At 52.2% G+C, this 22,882-nt stretch overlaps 1 protein-coding gene across 14 annotated transcripts in view; it reads left to right on the forward strand.

Moving 5' to 3' along the window:
- TDRD6 (tudor domain containing 6) overlaps nt 1-22,882 on the forward strand; it is a 2,679,339-nt gene that overhangs the window by 571,704 nt on the left and 2,084,753 nt on the right. The window lies entirely within an intron of this gene.

Raw genomic sequence — 22,882 nt, forward strand, 5'->3', positions numbered from 1 at the left:
ACGCTGAATAGCATAAAAATACACACTATTATAAAAATTTTCTTCGTCATCGTGTTAAAAAGTCTATGCTTAAAGTTCATTTGTTTGGCAGGCCTCTCCACATCAGGAAACTCCATCCTCTCTAAGGTGCTGCCCGCGGTGGTAGGTTGTCTCTGCTAAAGGATGCTTCTGTCAGTCTAGGGCAGCTCCCTTGGACCAACCGGAACCAGCGACCTAACGTCGTCAGCTGCACCCAAAAGTCTTTAATCGACTGCGACCCTAGCAGCGGAACCCGGATGGGGGTTCGAAAAAACCCAAAAATAAGCAAGTTACCTAGATGGGAGGATCTGCACTTTCAAAAATAGGATTTGGGGAAGCACACATTTTTTATTAGTCCACAGGTTTTTCTCTCGGATCATAAAAGAAATCACTTTTACTTTAGTCTGTTTTTCTTGGACGTAAATTGTAGCGTCTTTTCCCGGGTACTGTCTGGTCCAGAAATAGTAGTTCAGGTTCCACAGAGTTCAATTGTTCTGGTGGTGGCACAGTTTCTTGAAAAATGTTCTCACTTTCACAATCAGGATTAGCTTCTTTTACACGTTCATAAGTTGTGCGCTCTGAGTCAGTGCCTCCTTTCCGGACCCATTGGTCATGTGGCAGAGGGAAGGGTATCTTCTTACAATGGATCCCGTGGACCCAATTGGCCTTCCCCTCCACCCTAACAGCCGACCTTGTAGACAGGAGGACGAGGTGAGGCCCGGTCCATCTGGGCTGGTCGTTTCTTGTTCTTTGAAAGTTGCGGACAAGCACCCAGGAACCGAGGTCAATGGAGTGACCCGGTGTCTCAGAGACCGGAGGCAAGGTGTTGTGGACCTGTTGGTATAAAACACGCAATTTAGCCGTCAATTCATACAAATAGTCAAGCAAAATGGGGTGTTGCAGCTCGCTAAACTTCGTGGGCCTAGGCACTCCCCATATGTTGGCTGGCCGACCAAAGATTATTTCATAGGGGCTGAGTTTCACTCGCGAATGCACAGTCATTCTGGTGGATAGGAGTGCTAAGGGTAGAGCGTCAGGCCATTTAAGACCTGTGCTCGCTTGGATTTTGGCCAATTTAAGTTTAAGCGTGCCATTGTAACATTCCACTAATCCAGCTGATTGGGGGTGATTTGCAGCGTGGAACTTCTGCTTAATGCCTAGCCCTTCACACACTCTTCATCACACGGTCCACAAATTCACTTCCGTTGTCAGACCAGACCATTCTAGGCATTCCGAACCTGGGGAAGAACTTTCACAAGGGCTTTCGCTGTGGACAAGGCAGTATTGTCCCTTAGGGGATAGGCTTCTACCCATCTTGAGAAGGCACAAACAACCACGAGCACGTATTTTAGGTTGTTGCACCTCTCCATGTGTATGAAATCTAGCTGCAAAACCTCGAACGGATACGTAGGAGGTGCAAAATGACCAGCTGGAGTTGGGGTTCCCCTACCAGGATTGTGCTTCAGACATACCATGCAATTCTTGACGACGTTCTCTGCACACTTGGGAATCCCTGAATTCTTCCACACTGGGGCCAACAACTCGCAAATCCCTTTCGCGCTGATATGGGCCATCCCATGAGCCATTGTAACCACTGCAGGCACATATGCATCGGGTAACAACCATCTCTGTTGCTCTGTCGATTCAATCCAACAACCATTTGCATCCATTCTCCCTGTACTTTCTCTCCACATGCTTAACTCTTTCTCCGTGGCCTCAGCTTGGATGGACTTCACACTTTCTATCGTGTCTTCACATATTCCAACATCACCAGTCCATCTTTCTGGGCTCGCAACATACATTCGGCTCATCATATTCTTTGCAGTTTCCTTAGCAGTTTAATCAGCGAATGCATTTCCACGACCAACATCATCAGTCACTTTCTTGTGAGCACTACATTTCACGATCGCTACTTTCAGGGGCAACGTCAGTGATTCAAGAAGCTCATTCACCAACTGACCATGCTGAATCTTAGCTCCATGTGAAGTCAGGAACCCACGTTCTCTCCACAATCGTCAAACTGTGAGCCACTCCAAAAGCATACTGGCTGTCGGTATAGACAGTCACTTTCATTCCTTTAGATAACACACATGCTCTCGTCAGTGCCACGAGTTCAGCGGCTTGAGCTGAACCATGTGGTATTCGCGCAGTTTCAACGACTGTGTGCAAAGTTGTGACAGCATATGCTGTAGTCACGTTCCCATTTGGGAGCTTAAAGCATGAACCATCTACCCACAATGTACCATCACATTCAGCAAGAGGAGTGTCGAACAAAGCAACTCTCCCCTTTGTCTCTTCCTCTGTTCTAAGGAAACAGTCGTGCTGTTCTGAAGCATCCGATTCCTCTGCAATTGGTAACAATGTGGCTAGGTTCAAGGTACTGCACCTTTTTATGTGCACATGGCTCGCTAGTAGCGTCAATTCATAACTGGACAGTCGAGCACTAGTTAAGTGCTGTGTCTTGGTCCTATTTAACAATGCGTCTACTGCATGCGGGACCATCACGATTAGTGTATTATTCATTACTAGACCTGCAGACTGTCGAATAGAAACAGCTGCTGCTGCTGTGGCCCTTAAACAACTTGGCAATGCTCGTGCTACCGGATCCAAAGTTGACGAAAAATAGGCGCATGGCCTCTGTCTATCTCCGTATAACTGGGTCAGCACAGACAATGCACAGCCCTCCTTCTCGTGGACATATAATGTGAAAGGCTTACTGTAGTTGGGGTTACCTAACACAGGGGCCGAACATAATGCTGTGCGTAATTCGAGAACTTTTCTGACACTCTTCAGACCAAGGAATGGGATTGGGTGTATTTTTACACGTTAATGCCAACAAGGGTTTGGCTAATAACGAAAAATTTGGAATCCACTGTCTACAGTACGATGTAATGCCCAAGAAAGCGCGTACTTCTCTCTGCGTTCTAGGCACATTCAATTTTGCTATTGCCTGAATTCTTTCTGGGGTCAGTTTCCTTCCCTCCTTCGATAACAGATGACCTAAGTAGGTCACTTCTTGTCGGCAATATTGAAGCTTGGAAAGTGACACCTTGTGATGCAGATCACATAGATGACGCAGTAATGTCAACGTGGCCATTTTACAAATTTTCTCAGTATCCGCAGCGATGAGCAAATCGTCCACGTACTGTACGAGAGTGGCACCTTTGGGCAGAACCATTGTGTCAAGTTGTGTTTTCAGAGCTTGACTGTATATTGAGGGGCTTTCACAGTAGCCTTGAGGAGCGCGTTTAAAGCGGAAGCTTCGACCTCCTAAACTAAAGAAAAAAATATCCCTGCTTTCCTCAGCAATCGGGATACTGAAGAAAGCATTCTTCAGGTCAATCACCGAAAACCAGGAGGCAGAGGCTGGAATCATAGTCAATAATGTTGTAATGTCGGGGACGACCGGGAATTGTGGTACAACAATTTTATTCACTTCTCTAAGGTCAATCACAAATCTGTACACAGGTGGCTGAGAAGGGTCAGTTCGTTTTAAAACAGGCAGAACAGGACTATTGCAAACATTGCCTCGTGTTTCTTCAATCACGTCTTTTTCAATCAACTCGTAAACAATCGCTAGCAAAGCTTTTTCACCCTCATTGGATATTCTGTATTGGGGAATTCGTGGCATTTTGACATTCGACTTCAATGTTACAACATATGGTGGAATTTCTAAAAGACCTACATCATTCGGACCAGTAGCCCAAAGAATATCTGGGAGAAGTGCCAATTCTGCTGGAAGTGCATTTCTCCACAAATACATGGGAGAAACCACTTTCTTACCTAAAGTAAGTTGTACTCCTGAGGGAGAACAGTACAAAGTCGCATACAATCTTTTTAGCAAATCTAATCCTAGCAAATTTTCACCACAACCTGTTGTCAAAATAAGGGGTGCTTCGAATTCACAAGGACCAACAGAAAGAGATAAAGGGTCAGAAATCGGATTTCTAACCGGGGCGCCAGAAAAACCTACGGAAACGTTCATTTCGCCAGACAAAGGTGCGCCAGGGAGTTTGGAGTGCATAATAGAACTCTTTGTAGCACCAGTATCCAACAGAAAAGGTTCTGACACACCTGATGTAATCACCTCAACGTAAGGTCCACTCTGATCTACTGGAACTGAAACAACGCCCTCTCTTCGTCTATGGCTGTCCTAGCAATCCTCATTTTCCCACTGCTCATTTTCTGTGTAATACTCATCAACGTAGTATTGAGCTGTCCTGTCAGATACGTTATTTTGCTGATCAAACCTGTTCATGGAGTTTTGTGGTGGAAGGGGACGTGCGTCCTGAGGGGCGTTTCCACGCCCTCTACCTCTAGGTGCTTGCTGACCGCCACGACCTCTTACGCCAGAAATTCCATTTGCACGTTGTGGTAGGGCAGGACCGTTATATTTGTAATGACCCTCCTGTTTGCAATATAAACACTGGTTAGGACCTACGCGGGGTTGAGTGTAATCGAATCTTTGCGAGTTTCTCTGATACTGTTGAGGCTGCTGAAAAGTGTTCTGGTAGTGATTCTGACCATTAATATTTTGATTACCACCACCACGTGGTGGATAGGCTTGCTGTAGCAAAACCTTCGTTTTGAGTTCTCTAGTTTTCTTTTCTACTTTATCTTTCTCATCTTTGTCTCTACTGTGCGGTAGCTAATATCTGGGCTGAAGATGAGACTGCCCAAGAACTTTCTGAATCTTTTAATTTCCAACACAAATCTGGAAGCAGATTGTGCACAAATTTATCGACAAACAATCTCTGACCACCTTCTGTGGTCATATCTTGACCGCTGTGGTCAATGAATGTTTCTTCAAATCTGGTGAAGAAATCTGAAACAGTTTCTTCTTTCTTTTGCTTGCATGCAGATAACTTATCCCAATTTACGCGTATTGCAGGCATTATCGTTTTCATGTAATCTACTATTCTACCAGGTAGTTCTGCTATCAGAGGCTCAGGCTTGGCACCACCAACTTGTCGTGCATCTGCAGCAGTAATATTAGCCCACGTGTCACCTAATTCCTGGTCATGATCTACATGACGAATTTTTCCCCATAAAGGCTGTGGAACAACGTTCCCGAATAACATATCGATATCGGCCAAATTCATTATACATGACCCAGCAGTTTGCGACAATTCTTTTTAGTACCCTGCAGGATTTTTACGCGGATCTGGTAGTGTTTGTTTGAGTGCTAAAACTTCAGCTCGCTTCCATGGGACATGTACCCATACACGGTGAAAGTGGGGCAGGACAGGTGGGACAGCTGTCGCGTCACCCTCTCTCCACTGTGGGGTAACTTCTCTCATAGGGTATTGTCGTGCCTTTTTCCTACTAGATGCACTAGATTCCGATGGTGACCCAGAACTGCTTCCCTTACTTCGATATGATAATAGCATTTCAACTGCCTTTTCCACATCGGGACCTACAATCATACCCTCTCCAAACTTAAATCGTACACGACACATCTCTTGTGGGATGCATTCTTGATCATTGTCTTCTAAATCCTCGCCAAGAAAGACACACATCTGTTCGAAAACATACCTCTGTGTCGCTGCTTCCCATTGATGGAAGACTTCCATGACAGACTGTACATCATATTTTGCAGTGTCCATGACCCATTTCCGAGCTAAACTATTCAGGGAATCTCTCTTGATAATCAGGCAGTTGACTTCGCAACTGTCTTCTTCCTATGTTAGGGGTCGTAGCAGGCGACCCGAAAAGAGGTAAAAGAAGATTAGTAACAGTGCTGGCCATTTTCTGCCGAATGGAAGGTGAGACTGAAGGACAAACAGATGAAAAAACGGGGTGAGATAAGGCGGGGGTAGAGATGGCAGAAGAGGTATCAGGAATAATAGATGTGGTACTAGGCAAAATCGTAGAGGGGGCATTAGGAGATGTAGAAAGTACAGTAGGCAAAATCGTAGAAAACACAGGTGAAACAGAAGTGGTCGGTGGGCCTGGAGGAGGCTGCACCGAAGAAGTAGGAGCCAGCTGAAGAACAGCTGGTGGGTGCTGTGGAAGAGCAGGAGGCACAGCTTGTGCAACTAAAGGTTGCGGGGGTGCTGTGGCATTCTGCGCATAGGGGGGTGGTGAAGTTAATAATTGCGACATTAATTGGTCTTTTTCACGCTCTTTTGCTGCCCCTTGCTGAAGAGACGGCAATACTGGATAACACTTATCTATTGCCATTTTACGTTGCCTGTGCAACTGCTCATTTATCTGCTCTTCCTCATTATCTTTAAACTGCACAGCAGCTTGCATTACTGAAAGTCCCCCTTCTCTCTTATTTTTCTTAGCTAATTTAATTTCTTTTTGTTTGGCTTCTTTGCGCCATAAGCGGAAAGAGTCAAACATCGCCGGCCGGGCTTTCTTTTTGAAGAGTTTAACTTCAAGGTTGTCTAAGATTTCAGAATCAAAGCTACCATATTGGGGCCATTTTAAAACACCATCTTTCCTAGTGTATCTAATCCATACTTCGTTGTAAACGATGGGGCCTACCCCATGTTTAACATATAGCTCGTAAGTCGGAGTTCCAACTGGAGGAACCGGACATGAGTCCTCCAATCGGGAGTCCCTATTATTACTACCAAGACAAAACCAATTTCCAAGTCTAAGACTAGGCATCCTCGCTCTCTAGTCTAGTTCCAAAACTTCAAAGGATTTATCGATTACGATATTTCTCGTGAATACACGAGTCCTTCGGTTATGGTGCTTGCAAGAACCAATAAAAACCTTTTGTATCTCCAAGATACCACAAAGTAAGTCCAACTAAGGACTGGGAGACGCTCCACTTATACTTAACTGAAAAATATCGATGGCGTCACCAGAAGACTCGTCTCAGCGTTTCGCTCTACCGAAAACTTCAAGGGTCCAACATCAGGGCGATAGCCAGGGCAGCAGTCCTTGTAGCCGTTGGGAAGCGGGGAACCTCGCAGCAAAGACCTTCGGACCACGTCGACATGCAGGGGTCGATGAGGTGGTGGACCCTCCTCCGGAATTTCCACACAAAGCTCCTCACGATCTTCAGGCTGACTGGTACCACTGGAATCGCCCCAAACGTTGGGTGCCAATTGAGGTACTGGGTTTTTAAGAACCGGCACAGAACCGGTAACCCAGCGGTGCCAGGGGATCAACACCCAGAGACCTCGGGTTCTCCTGAGTCAGACCTACAGAAACTCAGTCTTCTAGGTGAAGTCAAAGATTAGTTTATTGGCTGCAACCAAGGTAACAGGGTCCTAGAAGTACAACACGGGTATATTCTCAGGAGACTGCACACTTTCACGAAGTCAGGCTTCTCTTCTTATACATAATTTTCAGCCTTGGGCAAAACATTCCTCGGATTCGTGGTATTTCATTTATAGTTACTGATTACAAAAGAAAAGCAGAGTCATGATGACATGTACATATTTCACGTCGTGCTGCCCATAACAAATCATCCGGCAAGGCCCAACATTTCATCAGATATAGCTGGACCCCTAATAAAAACGGTCACCTCCCCATCATAAAGCAAGTGAAGAAAAGGAGTGGAAAAAGATGTGAGCGAGATATGGCAGGTGTGCGCGCTGAAATGGTTTTGTGGCTGGTTGAGCCTAGATGCTATCTTGCTCGGCCACTGGGAGGGAACTGACCTAACGAGTTCGGCCTGGGGCAATGGTTCTAACTTGTACTGGGGTCAGGGAGAAGTCGATTAAGGAGTATGTGTCCTTGTGGAATCAAATTCAACTGGATTAAGGCCTATGTAAAGGGCAACATGTAGCTAAGGGTTTAGAATGTAAATGACGATTTCGAGGTGAAATCGTCACTCGAATACGCCAAAAATACATGTACTTGATGTACTCGTCATTCTCGGTCTTTTGATACCAAATTCGTCCTACTTCGACGAAGTTTTTATTCTCGAGTCCAGTACTATTATATGAATCCAGATTTTTCAGAACCACAACACTGTCCAGTACTTCAACTAGAAATTCCACCAAAAATCCACAAACAGCAAAGCCTGTCCAGATTTTCCCTTGCTTTAACAGCAAAACCCCTCTGGAATGTTAGAGCGGAAGACATGGTCAGACAAGCCCCATAGGCTGCCATTATGTGGCTCAGAACAGGATACTGTGCCTTTAAGAGAACTTTCCAGAACTTCACAGTATCCCAGAATGCACTGCAGGTCCCTTTTACTTTCAGTTCTTTTTTCCGGCTCCTGTAACCAGGACCCTGGAGCATTGAGCTCTCCCTTTTCAAGGGTTTATTGGTGATATTTTTCACTTTTTCAAGTTATTTGAGTGCTTTTCTTAAAGTACTTTGCTGTTTCTTCCTGTTTGTCTTTGGGTGCACTCTTGATTTTCAAATATGCCTGCATTATTCGACAAATGCCCTGAGTGTTCCAGGAAGAAGGCCAAGTCTGACCCACACGAGGTGTGCATCATCTGCTTTCCTTCATCCCATGTCCCAGAGGAGTGTGACATCTGCCAGGGTTTCTCTAGCAGGACCCTAAGGGATAGGATGAAGATCAGGCTTCAGGGCCTTGAAGACAGAAGACGGAAGGCACAAGGTTGTGGGTCTGGAGGGGCTTCATCTGCCCATGCTGAAGCCTCTGGGGGGCTCCCCAGGGGCAGGAAGACCAGCAAACGTCCTCATTCTCCGTCGGCGTCGATTGCACCGACCACGACGTTGAGAGGGATGACTGCAGTCTGTTCCCCGTCTCCCCAGGGCTCTGGGTTGCGGCTACGTCTACGTTCCCGTCGAGGGACCTGAACCGGCCGCCGTCGAAGTCTCCAGTGACGATTTCGTCGTAGTCTTCGTCGGCGTCGTCTAGTATTCGTCGTCGAGAGGCCTGGCGTCGGCGCTCGCCGTCGAGGCGACACTGCTGTTCGCCGTCGGCGAAGAGAAGGTCGTCGTTGAGGGGATCCTTGACATCGAGGAGAAGGTCGCCGTCGAGGAGAAGGTCGCCGTCGAGGCGTTGGAGGTCGTCGTCGAGGCGTAGACGGTCGACGTCGAGGCATAGGTGGTCGCTGTCGAGGCGAAGGCATTTGCCGTCAAGGGATCGGCGCTCGCCGTCGAAGAGGCGAGGGGCCGACGCTCGCCGTCTGGTCTTTGTTCTTTCTCGCCGGGAAGGCTCGGAAGGAGTTCTGGGGCCAGGAGTCAGTCTGGCAGGCGTCAAGTGACTATGGAAGACTCTCCAAAGTCCCAGCCTAGTAAGGAGGGCGGTTCACCGGGCTCGGTGTACTCTGTTGTGTATACCCCTGCTAGGCCGAAGACAGTTACTCATGCCTCCTCCTCCTCCGTTACCGAGAGGACTTCCTCCGCGGACTCCCACCCCGCCTCCACTTCCGCAGCCTCAACTGCAACCCCAGTTGCCGGCTGACAAGCCTCCTCCGATCCCTCCGAGGAACGGTTCGTTGCCACGTTTTCCTACTCCTCCTAAGGGGACCCTGCGGCCGAGGGCTTCATCCAAGCCAAAGTCTCCCGTCCAGGTGGAACTGGCGGGGCGACCAAAGCCAAGGAAGTCTCGATTCTGCTCCGGACGGAGAGGGAGGTCGCGCAGTCGTCACAGATCCTCTATGAGGTCGCGACGGCGCCACAGGAGGCGCGGATCACGGTCCCGAACTGACTCTTCCAGAACCAGGTCCTTCTCCCCGACCTTATCAGACTCCCCGGGGACGAGGGTGTCTCCCGTGGATGACATCAGCATGTTCCAGGACATTCCCTTGAGGGGTGCTGCAAAATTGGGAATCACGGTGACGGCTCCTACACCTACGACGTCTGTGATTTTTGAGACACTTCACAAGAAGCATTTGTCTCGCCCTCTACTACCGCTCGTGTCAGGATTGGTAGAGCCAGCGGAGGAGCTGTTCCTTACGCCTGCAACGACGAAAGCCGCTCCGTCCCGTCTTCTTAAGAAGTACAGGGCTCCGAGTTCCGACCCGGCTTTTCTGAGGATTGACCCTGTTCCGGACTCCGTTATAGTGACGGCGGCCAGAAAACAGCACTCTACCTCTCCGTCTTCTACCGTGCCTCCGGATAAGGAGAGCTGATGGATCGACTCAAATGGCAGGAAGGCCTGTGGGACGGCCTCTACGTCCATGTAGGCTGCTAGCGATGCGGCTCTGCTAGGGCGTTATGATCGTGCCCTGTGGGAATCCCTCCGGCAGTTCGCGGAACTCCTGCCACGAGATAGGAGGGAGGACTTCCTGGAGATCCAGAAGGAAGGGATGCTGGTCTCGAACCAGGTCATCAGCGCGGCCGCTGATGGCTCTCTTTTGGCGGCCCATGGGTATTGTCATGGGATCAACCAGCGACGCCATGCCTGGCTCAGGCTCACATCACTCAAGCCGGAGGCCCAGCAGCGAGTGGCTAATCTGCCCTTCTCGGGGGAGACCCTGTTCGGGAAACATGCAGATGATGAGATGGCCCGCATGAAGCCGGAGGCCGAGACTCTGACGGCTGTGGGTTGGAGAAGCCCAAAGAACAGAAAGCCTACCGCCCGTTCCAGAGACGGTTTGGGGCGCAGGGCAGAGGGCGAGTACAGGCTTCGGGACAGCAGCAGTTCCGGAGGCCCTTCCAGAAGTGCCAGAAGGGTAGAGGTCAGCAGTCCTCTACAGCGAACAAGGGCGCGACCGGGTCTCGACCCTGAGCTGTTACTTCCCCTACATCCGTTACCTGCTCCGGTGGGGGGAAGCGTTCGATTTGTTTCTGGCAGAGTGGAGAAAAATTACTCAGGACAAGTGGGTGCTGAATATTGTTTGCAATGGATACAGTCTTCGGTTCACCAGCCCGCCTCCAATTCCTCCGGTCAGCTCGCAGTTTCAGCTGCGCGAGCTCCAGGCGGAGGCCGATATCCTGTTAAGGAAAAGGGCGATAGAAGTCGTACCATTGTCTCAAAGAGGAAGAGGTCTGTATTCCCGGTTCTTCCTGGTTCACAAAAAGGACAAGAACGAGTTCAGGCCCATTCTGGATTTGCGACAAGCAAACAAGTGGATTCGCAGAGAGAAGTTTTGCATGCTGTCGTTGCATCAGATTTATCCTCAGCTGCAACGGGGAGACTGGCTGTGTGCCATAGACCTACAGGATGCATTCTGCCATGTGCCCATTGCACACAAACACAGGAAGTTCCTGCGATTCCAAGTCGGTGCCAATCATTATCAGTACACTGTACTGCCATTCGGACTGAAGTCTGCGCCCAGAACATTCTCGAAGTGCATGGCGGTGGTAGCTGCACACCTAAGGAAGAACAAGGTGTTTGTCTACCCGTACCTGGACGATTGGTATCAAGGCCTCCTCCTTCTCGGAAGTTCAAGCACACTTCCAGAAGACGTGCGTTCTCTTGAACAAGCTGGGGTTGCACATCAACATGTCCAAGTCTGTCCCGACGCCGGTCCAGTGCATCCAGTACTTGGGAGCCTCCAATATGCTGTCAGCAAGCGTGTCTCCTTCGGAGGAGTGACGATTATCACTCCTTCGGAAGGCTCAGGCTCTTATGACCACTCCATCTACAACAGTGAGGACGGTGTCTTCTCTACTGGGATCGATGGCCTCTTGTATCTTCCTCACGCCACACGCACGGCTGCACATGAGACCATTGCAGTAGTGCTTGGAGGATCAGAGGAAAGGGTCTTGGGACGACAGGATAAGACTGTCTCTACATGCTCTTCAGTCTCTGAAGTGGTGGTGTTCAGCGGAGAATCTCCTGAGAGGGGTTCCCTTCCACAAGGACATTCACACGCAGACTATCGTGACGGATGCGTCTGTCCACGGCTGGGGGGCGCACTCCGGAGACTTACAGATTCAAGGGACGTGGTCCCCAGCGGAGTCCATGTACCACATCAATTTCCTGGAGCTCAGAGCTGTTCACTTGGCACTGAAGGCCTTTCATCCGTCCTTCCGGACCAACTCTATGCTTGTTCAGACGGACAATATGACCACGATGTATTACCTCAATAAGCAGGGGGGGTCGAGATCGCGCACTCGGTCGCAGGAGGCGCAGGCAATCTGGCACTGGCTTCTGGCCAGAGGACTGACGATCACAGCTACCCATCTACCAGGTGTGCAGAATGTTCAGGCAGACGCACTGAGCAGACTGATTCAGGAAAACCACGAATGGGTCAAAAACGCCGAAGTACTAGGAGAAGTCTTCGCAAGGTGGGGGACTCCAGGCGTAGATCTGTTCGCCACCGCCGAAAACAGCAAATGCCGAGACTTCGCCTCCAGGTACTACCAGCCAGGGACGCTGGGGAATGTGTTATGGATCAACTGGTCGGACAGCTTTCTGTACGCTTTTCCACCCATTCCCCTGATTCCGACGGTGCTCATCAAGCTGTCCCAGTCCAGGGCGCGGATGATACTGATTGCCCCGGAATGGCCCAGACAGTGGTGGTACACGGACCTTTCTTACTGGTCTCTCCTTCCTCACATATGGCTGCCGGGCAGGCCGGACCTTCTCGCGAAGTTCGGGGGGCAGATGTTGCACCCCAACCTCTCGTCTTTGAGTTTGGCGGCATGGCTCCTCAGATAGTGCAATATGGCCATCTGAATCTACCAGAAGGTTGCATGGACATACTGAAGGAGGCTAAGTGACCTTCCACTAGGACTTCTTATGCTTGGAAGTGGAAGAGGTTTTGCATCTGGTGCTAGTCCAAGAACTATGACCCGACGACATATAAGGAAGATGTCATCCTTCCATATCTTCTGCATCTGGCGCAGTCTGGCCTTAATGTCCATTCCATTAAGGTTCATCTGGCTGCATTGACTGCCTACACGAAATGCCCTTAACAGACCTCCTTCTTTCAGATCCCTGTGATCAAAGATTTTTTGGAAGGTGTGAGAAGTTGGCCTGATATGCAGTGCTCACTATTCTAGTGATCACTATGTATCAGTCCAAACAACCCTTATTGATTGGTTGTAAGTCAACCTTATAGACCAGCTATCCTAGTAGCATGGATACGAGCAGTCTAAGGCTCTAGAGGGCGTGTTATGCCAGCTGTTTTACCATCACATTACCCCTTGAACGCCCAGTGAAAGGACACCACACAAGTGTTATGAAAATAAACAATGTATTTATTAGAATCACAACAGCCCTGTACTCTTTGAGGACAGGGTGCTAGGCACACAACAAAACTATTACGAAAATACTTAAGTTAGCACGGTATACACAAATACCCGAGGGGCACGAAAAACCATATACTTTAAAAGTGGAATGCAAAATTACTAGCAGGTAAGTACAGTACTAATAGGCTTTGGAATCGCTAGGACTTGACTATGGAATCGTTAGATTACTTCTAGGAGGCCTAGGGGACTCGGGTGCAGAGTGTGCACTCTCACGCGGGATGCGGGACAAAGTCTATGGAAGCTAGAATTCACAAAGTTAGTGTTCACGGGCGAACCCGACCTGGTAGGGAGAAAACGACAGTGGATCCTGACCCTTGGATAGTGAGGCTATGCTGGGGCACCGAAATGCCGAAGTTACCTAGCCCAGGGGCTGCAGCTGCATAGGTCTCAAAAGACGTCGGGAATCCTCGTTGCCGGACCAGGAGCCTGGAAGAAAGATGCTGGCAGGCGACCAGTGAAGATAGTTCGAAGTGATCCAAGCCTGGATCTGGAAGATAGATGACACCTGAAAGCAGAGGGGACCAAGTTCGTGACTACTAGCCAGTAGTCAGTGGGTACCAGGAGGGCACCGGATGGTAGTCACCTCGACTAGGTGAGTGGGCGACGCTGTGCTCTGCAGATCTCACGGACCAGGAGGCGTTGTCGGCGACCAGGATGGAGAGGCGAGCTGTCCCACGATGGATGAAGCTGTCGGCGTCGAAGGACCCAGGATTGGGCAACAAAGCCTTGGCTAATTCAAGCCCACGCGGTGGACTCAAAATGGCGTCTTGAGTGGACCAGGAGGGTCCGGGTGCTCCTCTTCTGGAAGGGAGCAAGAGCCAGTCTGGAGCAACCAGACTAGCAGCAGTGATGTCGTCGGGCGTCGTTCAGAAGGCCACAAGCCAGCGGGCTAGTAGCCAAACAACGCGGTGAGCAGCAAAAAGCAGAAGGGCCCCACGCCGATCGTGGAGATGCTGGGGGGCTACTCTTCGGTGCTGGAGCTGCTCAGGGTCGGGGCTTCTCGGACCCCAAAGCACTCGCCAGGAAATTACTCGGCGGCCTTGCTGTGCAGAAGTCGTGCAGTCTTGGCAATAGTCGGTCCCTTGAGGTCTCGTCGCACTCACGGTTCTCAGCTTGGCTGTAGAGGTCGGAGGTGCCAGGGAAGCCGGGTCTTGTCGAGCTGGGCAGTCGGATTCCGGAGGAAGGACTTACAGCAGACCGCAGGGTTCTTGCGATGGTGCCTGCGGATGCAGGGTGACTACTCCTTAGTCACAAGGGAGAATCTTGAAGAAGGAAATCTTGAAGTCCTTTCGCAGAAAGTCGTGTCTTGATTCCAAAGATGATCTAATTTGGAAGGGGGCCTGCTCCTACCTTTATCTGGGAAAAGGGGGCTGGCACGCGACTAGGTCCTGCCCTATGGGTGGGACCAGGAGGGGGGTGGTTACACCCACTTCCTTGGGCTTTTCCCCAGCTCAGGGTCTGGAGTGTCCCTGGAACTGGTTCAAGCCGGCCTATGCATAGTGAGCACCGGGGTGCCACTTGCAGTCACCTTCCTCTGAAGCCCTGCCTACCTAGGATACACAAAATCCTGTCTGGGACGGTGCTGGCACCGCCCCTGGCAGGAAACCCTTTGTCCTTATCTCCTGCTCTGGGAGGACTCCCAGCAGCAGGAGGGCAGACTTGTGTCTCGGTGGCAGCATCCATTTTGTGGAGCTGAGGCTCTGTTTGACTTTAACCGGGGTTAGGGGTTACATACATGTCGTGTCCCTCTAGAAGGGTGGAATGCTAACCCCGTCGCCAGAATTGGCGAGGGGTTAGTATTCCAATTCGTATGACACCTTACTCGACATGTTTTGATAAAGCGATACCAGAGTTGGCATATAACCGCGAGGATTATAATGCACTTAAGAGTATATGGTATGCGATATCATGGAAACGGCTAAGGGATGGATCCCGAAAGCCGCAGACAGGCTCAGCTCATGCCAGAGCACCATCTCACACGATTCCAAGCACTCTGCCTTCAGGATTGTTAAGGCCTGCCATAGGAGTGACTGATAGGAGATCTGTGTGTCCATTTTAGGGTTAGATATAGGTATACTATATCTAAAGCAAAGGGTGAGTACACCACCTTGCCCCAGCTGTCGTGCAGCCAGTTGTGTCAGTTTAGTTAGTCAGTCCAGGGGTGGCACAATACATGCTTCAGACCCTGGGAGACTTCTGGGTGCACCTCAGCCCTGGGTACAGGGACTTGGAGAGGGCCCAGTGCCAATTCAGTACCTGAGTACAATTTGGATAGAGAGAACAGCTAGGCTGTGGGTCTGATTAGCAGGCCCACAGCCAGGGAAAGTCGTAAACCAGTGCAGCAAAAAGCAAAACTCTGGGTGATCATAGGATTGCAGACCCTACTCTCCTACAGAAGGCTTGAAGAAAGTGTTCCCTCCTGTCCGGCTTCCTTCGCCTTCATGGGAATTGAATGTGGTGCTGTCCAGATTGATGAAGGAGCCTTTTGAACCTATTCATAAGGCTTCGTTGCAGCACCTGTCCTGGAAGGCGGCGTTCCTCGTGGCCATTACATCGGCCCGCAGGGTGAGTGAAATTCAGGCGTTGTTTCCAAGAACCTTATACTGTATTTCATGCTGCTAGGGTTGTTTTTTTTGGTAAAACAATTTTTATTGCAGGGTTAGACAAAACATTCAGCCATATAGTGAGCTCCACATAGTTCAGTAGTAATCTGTCATAGTCGTTTCTCAGTTTCATGATACACAGCCATTCAGCCCACATCCCGGAGGCAGGGCGGCGTTATGTCACCATAGCAATCACTTCGTGGACCGAGGACGATGCAATTGGAAGCTCAACAGGAGCACCTTGCTCTGCTTTTATTTATGTAGTGTGTCACCACCCTGTCGGGCTGATCGTGATGTATGTAACCCACACTAGTAATCCTAATCTAAATCTAAGATCCCTCCCCTCCCTCCAACTGTCCCTCCCTGTGTCAGTGATCGGTGCAATCGTGATATCCACATTGTGGGAAAAGAAGAAATCGGAGTCAATGCTTCTTATTGTCTGTGTGCATCTGGTGAGCTGGCTGTCGGCGCGTCTAAGCTTGTTTGGGGTGCCTCGTCTAATGTCTCCTCTCCCCCCTCCTCCTCTGCTAGATTATCTCTCAGCACCTGTACCAGCGTTTCCCATAGCAGTGCCACCTCCTGCGCCTTGTCGTTTGAGCCACGGCGGGCCAGCTGGTATAGGATCGTGCTCTCCGCAGTCGCCCATTTGAGAAACTCATGCGCCCACCTTCTGTGTGTCGGTGCCACTTTCGATTTCCATCCCCTGGTCAGCCCCCTTTTGGCTATCAATAGTCCCATATCTATAAATTTACTTGTTAGCTTGTTTTTCTTTGTGTGGGGGAACCAATGTAAGATGGACACTGCGCTATTATATTGTAACTGTCTATCAGTAACTGTGTTCAGGGTCTCCCCAATCCCCGTCCAATACACTTGCAGTCCCGAACAGCCCCGTAACATATGGACCAGGTCAGCCCCTACAAGAGCGCATCTGGGACATGCTGCATCTGTGTCATGAAAATACTCTGCGATCTTGTATGGTGTGAGGTACGCGCGATGTAGTATAAATAAGTGTATTAATTGAAAGCGTGCATTCCTAGTGCCTTTCTTGACGCGCCGTAGTAATTGTGTCCATGTAGCGTCTGGGATCTCTAATTGGAGGTCAGCTTCCCACTTAGTTTTAAGAGTCGTGAGCGGAGGTAGGGCGTCCGTGTGCATTCTGCGATAAAGGCACGTAACAGCCTTAACCGTTCCCGCCGCCATCATGGTGTACTGGCACACTAGTGATGTAGCAGGTTCCATCAGTCCCTCACCCCAATGCGCCTGTATGGCTCTCACCACTGCCGCATGCAGTAGGTAGTCCCCCCTCGGGAGGTCATATCGCTCTTGTAGCGTCTGGTATAGGGAAAATTCCCCAGCCTCATAGAGGTCCCCTACCATCTGCAGTCCCGCTTCCTCCCAAAGATGTAATCTTGACCAATCGCCGCCATGTGGGAGCGCCGTCACCATGCCCAGAGGGATTTCCGGTGCATATGGGTGCCCGGTACCGGTCCGCCTCTGCGATCTGTTCCAGCATTGGCGAAGGGTCCGCTCCTCCAGGGAGAGCCCTCTCAGAAGCAATTTCTGCTGAAGAGTGATATATGCAAGGACATGACGGGGTGTGCCGAGCTCCCTCCCCTGTACCGGGCCGCGATACACCCGTGCGACCTCCTGCGTGAAAAATTGTAACTGAGCCGCTAAATAATAGAGCTCAAAGTCTGGGACCGCAAGGCCTCCCCCGTCTTTCGGGCGGGTCAGCGTTGTCAGAGCCACTCTACGTCTGCCAGTCCCCCACAAGAAGGACACCACCGCCGACTTCAGCTGTTTGAAAATCGTGCCAGGTATCCATATCGGGAGGGATCGGAAAAAATATAAGAGGCGAGGCAGAGCGACCATCTTCAGAAGAGCCACCCGGTCTGCCGTTGAGAGCGGCAAGGTGGCCCAGAAGGACATACAACTCCGCAATGAGCGGATACAGCGACCCACATTACCGTCTAGAAGGTCTTTTGGGTCGTGGTAAATGTGCACCCCGAGGTAGCCCAGGCAGTGCGGTTCCCAACGTAGTGTCTGGCGGAGTGAGGGGCTTGTCTCCTCCCTCCGTAGTGGGAAGAGGCAGGTTTTCGGCCAATTCACGCGCAGACCTGACAGAGCACCAAAGCGCTCCAGCAGACTTTCAGCGCCCGCTACCGCCTCTTCGGTGTTGTCTAGAAAGAGGAGCAGGTCGTCCGCATACAGGGAGATATAATGGAGTTCCCCCCCCTGCGCCAGTCCGGCGTAACAAGTCCCTTTCCGAGCCTGAGCCGCAAGCGGTTCTATCGCAAGCGCAAACAACAGCGGGGACAGCGCACATCCCTGTCGAGTACCACGGTGTATCTCGTAATGATCCGACACCATCGACCCCACTCTCACTCTTGCTCTCGCCGAGGAGTAGAGCACCCTTGTCCACTGTATGTATCCCTCCCCCAGGCCAAAATTGTGCATTACCGTGTACAGGTAGTGCCACTCAAGGCTATCAAAGGCCTTTTCAATGTCGACCGCCAACACCACCGGGGATCGCGCCTCCGGCGGCGTAGCGTCCACCAATCGCAGCAATCTGCGAATGTTGTGCGTTGTGTTTCTCGTGGGAATAAAGCCAGATTGGTCTGTATGGCCCAACTCCTGCATATGAGTGAGGAGTCTGGTGGCTAGCACCGTGCTCAGTATCTTGTAGTCTGTTGTGAGCATCGACAGCGGCCTGTAGGACGCCGGGTCTGTGCTCTCCCTATGGGGCTTCAGCAAGGGGATCATCATGGCTTCGCTCATCGACCGGGGGAGCCTGCCTGCTTCCTTGGCCTCATTATATACCGTTTGGAGTTTCGGGGCTAGGTGATCCAAGTATCTCCGTCAATCCCAGGCGTTTTATTGCGCGCCATTCGTTTCACCGCCCCTCGTATTTCAGATAGGGCGATTGGGCCCCCCAGAGCATCTGCATGTTCCTGCTCAAGGCGCGGCAGCTGCAGGTCGCTCAGGAAAACCTCCAACTCTGAAGCGCGATCGCTCGGCTCCGCTCCATATAACTTCTCATAGTACGACCTAAAACAGCCCAATATATCCGATTGTGCAGTAAGGGTGTGGCCCCCACCGTCCTGCAAGGCCAAGATCGGTTGGCAGCGCCGAGTGGGGTTCGCCAACCAAGCGAGGAGTGTCCCTGTCTTATCCCCTTCAGCTAGCGTCCGCGTTAGGTACACCTTATGGTCGAAACTACGGAGGCGTTCCATCTCCACTGCTACTGCTTCCCGTGCTCCTTTCATTGTCTCCTGTAGCTCAGGGCGATTCGGTCGATCTAGTTCAACCTTCCGAAGAGTACGCTCAGCCTTATCCAAGTCATCTAGTAATGTCTTACGCACACCCGCATATTTTCCGATGCAGTGTCCCCTCACCACTATCTTGAAGGCATCCCACTCTACTGCCCTGGAGGAGGCCGTATCCTCATTTTCAGCAAAATACCGGGCAATCCGCTCCTCAAGTTCAGCCCTGAACGGTGGATCATCTAGTGTGTCGGGTCGCAACTGCCATGTCGGAATCTTGGGGGGTTCAGTGGCCCAGTCCAGTGTCAGGAGGAGTGGGTTGTGATCAGACAATGTGCGTGTCAGGTATTCCGTTCGGGTCACTGCGGTGAGCACGCGAGGAGAGCACAGGAATGAATCTAGTCGTACGTGTAGGTCATGTATACTGGAGTAGAATGAATAATCGCGCTCAGTGGGGTGCTGGGAGCGCCAACAGTCAGTCAGGGCCCATGTTTTCTGCCAGTCAGCCCTGCATCTCGCTAACCGGTGTACAGGGGAGGTGTGGAGAGGGGGGTGTGATCTATCTAGTGTTACATCTTCTACGGAATTGTAGTCCCCTCCCATCAGCACTGATCCAGTAAGATAGCCGGCAAGCCCCCCAGAAAGACCTGTAAAGAAAGTCGCCTGTTCCGTGTTTGGAGCGTAAACGCTACAGAGCACTATATGCCGCCCCCTCAGCAGTCCCTCAACAGCCACATACCTCCCATTAGGATCCACCGTGTGCCTAGTCACCTGAAGCGGGATCCCCGCCTTAACCCAAATGAGCACCCCCCTAGCAAACGCGGAGTACACAGTGTAAAACAAATGCCCTCTCCACCTGCGCTGGAGCGCTATACCCTCCTTTTTGGTTAAGTGGGTCTCTTGTAGAAACGCTATGTGCACCCCTCTACGAACCAGGTATGAATGGATCTTGTGTCTTTTCGCCATGGTGTGCAAGCCCCGTACATTCCATGATACACATTTCAACAATCCCACATTAGCCATTGTCCCAATGGAGAAAAGGAGATTTACCGGTATGCTGCATCCTGATCACTGACCCGACCCCTCCCCTACCCTTCTCCAAATAGCCCTTAACTGCCCAACCCCAGAGCGACCCCAACCTCTCCAGGCCCACCCTCCCCCAGAACGGGATCCAACCCCTGAGGAATCGTTCCCATCCAAACAATTGAGCAACGTGCTCACAGAAAGACTAATACACAGTCAATGCTGTGTTGGCCTTATGGGCCGCGGGGTGTGCCAACAAGCCGCTTGGGCTATCAAGCGCTGTACCCTGATCCCCCGCCCCTTCACACATTATAGGTCCCAAAAACAATCAAGTTACATAACCGTCTGCTCCAAAGGCAACAATAATCTCAGCAAGCCCCCCTCAGCCCCATTCGGTACCTCGTTCAGAAGTTCAACTCTCTATGATTTCTTCCGATGTCTGTGGCGTGACCTTCGGGCCCCTGGCTCCTCCCAGCTCAGAGCGATCAGTGTCCGAGCCCGTGCCCTGGTCCTCCGAGCCCGTGCCTTTCTCCGAATGGGCCACCCCCGCTCCCGACAGTTCTTTCACCGCTTGGAGCGCTGCCTTCCGTTCGTCCGTCGTTTGGAAGGTCGTCGGGCCCTTCAAGCCCTTCCCACGCCCTCTGTGACGCCTCGACCTCCGCAGCGATTGTCCCTGGCGCTCCTCCTCAGCTCGGAACCGGGCCCCATCTGTGCCAGCCTTGTAGGAGTCCCACCAGGCCCAAGCCTCCGACGATGTCGGGAAGAACAGGGTGTTCTCGTCGATCAGCACACGGAGTCTCGCCGGGAACAGTAACGAGTACTGTATTCCTTCCGATCTGAGCTCTCTCTTCAGAGAAAGGAAAGAGGCGCGTTGTCTTTGGGTTTCGAATGTGTAGTCCGGGAAGAGTGTCACCTTACTGTTGTCGACCTGGAAAGGGCCCTTCTCCCTCTCCCGCTGCAGTAGTAAGTCCCTGTCTTTGTAGTGGAGCAATTTGATGACCACAGGTCGCGGGGGGAGTCCCGGCTTCGGAGGTCTCGACGGCACCCGGTGTGCTCTCTCCAGTGTGAAGAAAGGGGACAGCCCCTCTGGGGCCACCACAGTTTGCAGCCATTCCTGTAGGTAGGCCACCATGTCCGTCCCTTCTGATTTTTCCGGAAGGCCCACGTTGTTCCGGCGGCTGCGATTTTCCGCGTCCTCTGCCCTCCTCTCAAGCGCCTGAATCCGGTCGAGCGCGTCCGCCAGTTTCCCGTCGATCACCTTCTGTGCTGGCGCCAGGTCTTCCAGGGTGGTCTCCGCCTCCTTGACCCTGTTCGATAATTTTGCGTGGTCAGCTCGCAGGAGCCCCAACCCCTCCGACACCTGCGCTATATCGAGGTGCAGGGCGTCTTTCGTGGCCGTTATAGCTTCCAGGATCCTGTCCTGCATTTGCTGTAGGTCCGTCGCAGGGGGTACTGAGTCCTCCGATGTGTCCGTAGCCGGGGGCCCATCCCCTCTGGGGCCCTTCGGCTTGCCCATATCGCCCCCGCGTCGGCGGATCGAACTCCCGGGGGGGGGCAGGGCCAGATCTCGCGGCCCAGTTCCAGGCCCAGAAAGCAGCCCCCCGGGTCCCCAGTCGCGGTGCCAATGGTCAAGTGCTGGGTATGATCAGGAGCCCCGCAGATGGCCCGTCCCCGGCTGGCAGGACATAGGGTGGGACCTGGAGCAGTCAACTTTCACCGGGGTCCCACTGGGAGGAGTGTCGCAGATCCCCCCCCAAGGCAACGATCCCGCGCTGTTTACCAGGGAAACCCCGGCTCCAGTCCAGGAGGGATTCGCTGGACAATCTCCCAGAACTCGGTGCGGTGCAGTATCTAGGGGGGGCCACTCTTCTCAAGCCAGGTCTGGTGGCCGGGGGGACCACCTCCCCACCGAGTGTTTAACGTATCCGGCGCCCCCTGGACCAGGCAGGGCCAGTCCGGTGCCGAGCCTCTGTTTTTCGTGGCCCCCCAGCAGACCCAGCAGTCCGGCAGGGCCCCAGGCAGGGTCTCCTCCTCGTGCTAGAACCCCTGCCCCCCGTCCAAGCGCCCCGCTCGCAGCGGAGGCGGCGCCCCCGAAATCCACGGGGCAGGCCACGGAGCCGGGGCCTCCAGTGCAGCCCTTCAGTGGCGGAGCTCCTTTGTCCCTCTCCAAGGCCCGGTATCAAGGCGGCCCGCCCCTCTCCTTACCCCAGGTCTCGACGGCGCAGGCCTCACCGGGTCTCCCCTCTCTCGCCCAGCCGGGCCGCCGGAGTCCGCTCCACAGGCCCCAAAGCCGGGGCCTGGAGTAACAGTAGCTTCGGGCGGGGGGCGGGGCTTCTCCCGGCTCTTATGCCGGCCGTCTCGCGCCCCACTCCGGACCTCGATCGGGGGTCAGCTGACCCTCAGGTAGCGACAGGACCCTCAGCTAGGGCCCGCCGGCCGCCCGCTCCGCCAGCAGTAGCCCGCAGGGGTGCCTCCCGGGTCTCGGGGCGCCCGATCACTCCGGAGCCGCCATCTTGGTCGCCACCGGCACAGTTCCTATCAGGTCCGCCACCGCCTCCACAGCAGTCCCACCGGTCCGGGCGTCCCAGCGGAGCAGGTACAGGTTCAGTACTCGGGTTACCCAGGTGGAGCGGGGATCCCGAGCCTCAGGCAGGATAAATGAGCAAATAGCCGGGCGGTTGGACGGGAGCCTCGCTAGGCTGCGTCCGCTTCCATCGGCTGCTGGCCACGCCCCCCATGCTGCTAGGGTTGTTATGCGTGCTCACCCTAAATTTCTTCCTAAAGTTATATCTGACTTTCATGTTAACCAGACCATAACTTTACCTACGTTTTTTCAGAATCCTTCCTCTCCAGCGGAAAGGTCCCTGCATTCCCTGGATGTCAGGA

This window comes from Lissotriton helveticus, chromosome 6 (genome assembly GCF_964261635.1).
Source record: "Lissotriton helveticus chromosome 6, aLisHel1.1, whole genome shotgun sequence".
NCBI classification, from domain to species: domain Eukaryota; kingdom Metazoa; phylum Chordata; class Amphibia; order Caudata; family Salamandridae; genus Lissotriton; species Lissotriton helveticus.